Here is a 6000-nt window from a genome sequence, read left to right on the forward strand (position 1 = left end):
AGTCGAACTTATGGGATAAGACTGGGTTGGCTAAGTAGTTGATATTTAACAGTGTGATATTCACCACATATCTGTAATGCTAAGACATGGACACAAAGCTCGGAGCTGCATTTTAATAAAGGTGCCACACAAATAAAGTTTGCCGTACATACGGCTGAAAGAATACTGTTCAAAGTTTCTTATGCTTCCAGAAGTAGTAGTAGTAGTGCACAAAAGTGTGTTGTTTTGAAGGTGTTTTCACCAGATAGACCGGCTCCATGTATTCACATTGTAAAAGTGACTGACATCCTTTCTGTTTTAAAAGGTCACACCAATTCCTCAAATTTAGCAGCAGCTAAAGTACAATATGTACAATAACAGCAGAGAGGCCGCTTTAACCTGTACTGTCCATGCAGTGCCCGGCTGGCAGAATAACTACACCCATCGGAGTGCCTTTGTTAAGAGTAAATGCAGACTTACAGACACATGTGAAATAGCACTGTCCCTGCATGTCCATAAAAACATCTGTGCCACATGTCTAAAATGAGCTGAGTGTGTCTAGGTGTCCCCACAAGTATACAAGTTAAATCAGCACACAGAATGCTGCAAGAATGCAAGTGCACAGGAAGATGTGGCCTAGTATATCACCCAGAAAAATGTACAAGTACACCTAACATACAAGGATGAAGGATGTACCAACTCATAGGTTAGCCAGAATGAAGCTGTAAATGTCTGTGCATCATATGTCTGTCGTTGGAGAATAGGGCTGCCTTTACTACAATAGGCTAATTACGTTTAAGCCTCAATGATAAATGTGGCTCTGCTTTGATTTACTTGCAGCAGCCCTGACTGTATTCATAGCCTGTCTTCCTCCCTCATATACACACACAAAAACACACACACACACTTATATGAAGTTCAATTTCCCCTGAGAGCAATTGTCATGGAGTTCTACAGTATGTACTTGTGTTATTAATCTCCTCACTGACTTTGCTGTGACAATACAGCACTTTCTGCAGTTATTTACAGAACAATTCATGGTCAGTGGGTTTTACTGCAGCCTATAATTACAGGCACAAATAAGCTGACGTATGGAATCCCAGCACCTTAAAAAGGAAGCTGGATTTTTTTTAATAGGGGCAGGTGGGTAGAAGGTGGAAGATTATTCAATTCAATGGTATGGAAACCAGTTGTAGTCCCACATTTGCCTGACTACTGATGTATTATTATTAAGTAGTTTTTAATAAGCAGGAAGCTAAAGAATAATTTGTGCATGTATTTTCTTAAGTTGCAGTGCATTGAGCTTTTTTACATGTTGAAGCACAGTAAGATGAAGACTGTGTCAATAATTACAGATGTGAATAGTGCTTGAAATATTTAAATATATTTGACCATCCTTCCATAGTGTTTTGTGAGAAACACTGAGACTGCATCTGGTAACGATCTCTGTCCTGCATTAACCTGCATCGTACTTCTTAGAAGCACATTTTAGACAGGCTCTCCAGGGAGACAATGACAGTGTCCGGATGACTGAGAATCTTCATCGACACAAAGCACCCTCACTTGTTGAGTAATAACATAGTTGGCCTATCCTGGTGCAAAGTCAGTGAGATTGTGGGATTGTCGGCTGCTGAGATGTGGTTGGTTGACGAAGACGCTGACAGAGTTTCCAATATGCAAGCCTGATTACTGAGAAGCAGGATGAGTCTGTGGGCGGGTAGACAACAGGGGTTTGGACAGAGACAGAGGGAAGGAAAAATTGTAACAGATGGCCTTTCTCTGGACTTCTTCCATAGGCCTCATAAACACACACACACAGCATACACACTCACAGCATGCATTCTAGGAATAAAAATGCCTGTTGGAAAACAGGTGACCAGGATATACAGCTTCCTGTTTATTTGCAACTAAGAAGACTATCAGATTATCCTGTAAATCTGAAAGTGACCTGCCAATTACCCTCAGTTTTAAATCTTACTGTGGACCAGAGGTGACCAGTTTTAATGAATCTGAATGTATTCTGTTATCACTTTGCCTTCGGGCAGCCTTTTCATTTGCTTGAGAGCATAAAATAAGAGATCTAAAGCATTCTCATAAGAGCAAAAAGCAATTAGCTTGTTCATTGAATGTGTAACCTCTCCTTGTTAACATATACTAATTGTATGCTTTGTCTTAAAGCTCTTGTGTATTGTTGCAGAAATAGAAGGAACAAAATAGAACGCTGTATGCTGCTGAGGTTGGAAGATCACTGCTGAAGCTCTCATTTCGAACTTGTAGAGGAGAAAAAGCTGAAGGGAAACTCTAAATGATGATTAATCATTTGAGAACTTCTGTGCATTATAATAACAGCCAATGATGCATGGGGCCACAGCTGAACTTGTTTTCACCCAAAGAAATTTGTAATCATTATCGTAACAGAACTCAAAACTACCTTTGAAACCAAAAAAAGACACTGCTCAAAAAAATAAAGGGAATGCTAAGTCTCAATGAATGAAATATTGATCAATGAAATGATCGATGTAAATCAAAATTATTATTCCATGGAGGTCTGGATTTTGATCCATACTCAAAGTAAAAGTGGAAAATCACATTACAGGCTGATCCAATTTGAGCGGAAATTCCTCAAGACAAGTCAAAATGAGGCTCAGTAGTGTGTGTGTGGCCTCCACACGCCTGAGGGATCTGCTCACAGACCTGGATTAAAGCATCAGTCAACTCCTGGACAGTCTGTGGTGCAACGTGGTGTTGGTGGATGGAAGGAGACATGATGTCCCAGATGTGCTGGATTGGATTCAGGTCTGGGGAACAGGCAGGCCAGTCCATAGCATCAATGTTTTCATCTTGCAGGAACTGCTGACACACATCCTACATCCTGCGCCCCCCTCCATGTCTCCTGGTGTACTGGCCTGTCTCCTGGTATCTCCTCCATGCTCTGGACACTGTGCTGACAGACACAGCAAACCTTCTTGCCACAGCTCACATTGATGTGCCATTCTGGACGAGCTGCACTACTTGAGCAGCTTCTGTGGATGAGAACAGAGAAATGGTCCGTGGTCAGCACCTGCAGATCCTCTCCTTTATAGGGCTTGTCTTGATAATTGCCTCTCATTTCCACCTGTTGTCTGTTCCAATTGTCAAATCTGCTATATGTGCTGGACATAAAGAGAATCGAAATTGCGTTACTCTTCACTCTGCAACATATAACATATAACTAAAAACTTAAGATAAATATAAAGTGTAAAAAGGTGTACCTACAATTAGGCACACACAAAATACAAGGTACAAAATGACGGCACAATGCAGTGAGAGTGCAAAGATGTATAGTGCAAGACAGTGCAGTTGGCATAATGTAAACAGTCCAGGAATGGTTTAAGTTATAGCAGCTTATATTAGACTGGTATGACATGACTAAGGTGCAACAGACTACACAGGGTGAAGTGGCTGGTGCACAGAGTTCCTATCTTTTGGGTGTGTGGGGGGTCAGGGTTCTTTTGTAGAGGGAAAGGGGAGAAAGTGCACAACAGCTGCTGAAATTCAGTGTTACTTCCTGACTGGACAGGCTGATTTCACAGAAGTGTGACTGACTTGGAGTTACATTGTGTTGTTTAAAGTGTTCCCTTATTTTTTTGAGCAGAGTATATATACCCTGACATATATTATTAAATCGATGTTACTTTTAATTTGTAGCACACAGTATTATATCCTTGATGTACACTTTGATCTTTAGTCAATCCTATGCTACAGGACATATATGGTGGCTCATAGATACTTTAATTGGTAAACATCCACACAGAACCCCATGTACAGTGTGTAGTCGGTACATTTCATGAGTGTAGTGTTAAAGTGCTGATTCAACCAAATATGCCAAAGCTGAGTGGCCTTCCCTGAGCACAAGGAGGCACACCCACTGGATGTCGTTGGTCTATAAGACCCTCCTTGGTTTGGCGCCATCGTATCTGTGTACTCTTCTCCAGCGAACTACCAGCCACTATGCCTTACGTTCCAGTGGCATTTACCACCTGCAGGTTCCTCATGTGCGGACTGAACTAGGAAAGTGGGCATTTAGCTACTCTGCCCCTTCAGCCTGGAATACCCTCCAGACTGATTTAAAAATGTCTGAGCGTATCTCATTTAAAACTTTTAAATGTTTGTTATGCATTAGGCAAAAAGCATCCATTCATCAGTGTCTGTGTTTTTAAGATGTCATTCTATTGCTGCACTTATTTTACTGCTTTGATAACTGTCTTCATCTTGTTTGACAACTTTTAATTGTTGTTCTAATGCTCTTGACGTGTGCTGCTGACCACTTGGCCAGGTCACCCTTGTAAATGAGATCTGGATCTCAATGGGTTTTTTTTTACCTGGTTAAATAAAGGTTAAAGGTTAAATAAAAAATAAATTTAAAAAATTCAACATGTCCTTGTGAAAAATCACCATATTTGGTCAATAATCTGCCAGAGAAAACACATGGTTATGTTAACACTAACAGAACATATCAACATACATTTTTTACATTAACAGAACATGGGAATTTATTGACAAATGTCACCCAATCAGACGAATGATACAGCCGCAAAACTAGGAGTAAGGAGGTAGGTGGTAGAAGTTTATGCAGCATGGCATTGATTCAGGACCCTGTGGTTGATGTCCCCCTGACAGCACAAGCTTTTTTTTTTTTATAATTTACAGAAAATCAAAGGGGAAATAATGCAAGCTACAACATATGAACTGACAACATAAATAGATAAACCACCCAAAACTGTCCATGTCTTACATTTTGGATTTTACCCACAGGCTGTTTTTGCTGAAGGTCTCCCTTCATCTTTTTATTTTAATTGGCTTGACATGAAGGGAATCACGTCAGTGACACTCATTAGTTCGATTCAGTATCGGTATGCAGTGATTTCTCAGTCCTTTACCGTGATTATTAAATTCAACCCTGGATTAAAACACTGGTTATATTTTCTGTTCACAAAATATTAGCAAAATGTTGACACAATGAAATGCAAATATTATGTTGTGTATCTCTACTTCGTGATCATTCTGAAGTTGTTCTTATACTGTCTCTTATGCATACCTTCCTGAGGACATCAGTGGGTCTCAGACATAAGCCTATTATCCATCTCTCCTTTAGCATTTATGCTGTGTTTAGGTTCTGGCATTCTAACACTATCAAAACATCAATAACCACCTTCTCATCAAGACCTCTTGGTATTCTAATTAAGGCCTTTAATCATAAGTTTTTTAGGCATGAGGATCCTCTCCTCCCGTTTGTCTATTCTCAATTTAAGCAGACATGGCTGCAGTGGATTTTAAGAGAGAAGTTGTGAAAGAGGCTGAACAAAATCAGAATTCAAAGTCAACGTCAAAAATCTTCCCACAGTGCTTAGTGTCAAGTAATACCAGCTGCATCTGAGACACTCATCCAGCAGAGAATCTGCTCTTCTATCTGTTTATGTGCACTGAAATGTGTAATGCATAAATCCATGCAGAATAGACTGAAAACTACTTACAATAATCTACATTAATCTACCTCCAACATTATTACTTGAACATTACTAAGATGCTTGACTAAGGTCTGTTGCTGTTTTTTTTTTTTTTTTGGAAACAGAGATGATGCCATTCATAGCAAGAAACACACACAATAAATAAAATATAAGAATGGATCGGTGTGGCAGGAATGTTCTTTCCTATGCAGAGGAGTAATGCTTGTTCATGACAGTCAGGGAGAAAATGGCCTGATGTAAACAGAAGGATCAAAGGTAACTCAAAGGGTTGTACATGCAGGACAGATTGTTTACATGTTTCTTATTTGTTTCCCTTTCCTTAGATGTAAAATAAATAAAAATAAAAGTATTAACATCCTTTCTTCAGAATGGAGAGATATATATTTAGTAAGACTTAATACACTTCATTGATTTTTAAATTTTATACTATATACTGCATTATTAACTTTCCCATTAAATGCACAAGTGGCTAGAATTCAATGAAAAAGATGATGTTATGTTTGTTGAAGGGACT

Source organism: Parambassis ranga, chromosome 3, assembly GCF_900634625.1.
Source record: "Parambassis ranga chromosome 3, fParRan2.1, whole genome shotgun sequence".
Lineage (NCBI taxonomy): Eukaryota > Metazoa > Chordata > Actinopteri > Ambassidae > Parambassis > Parambassis ranga.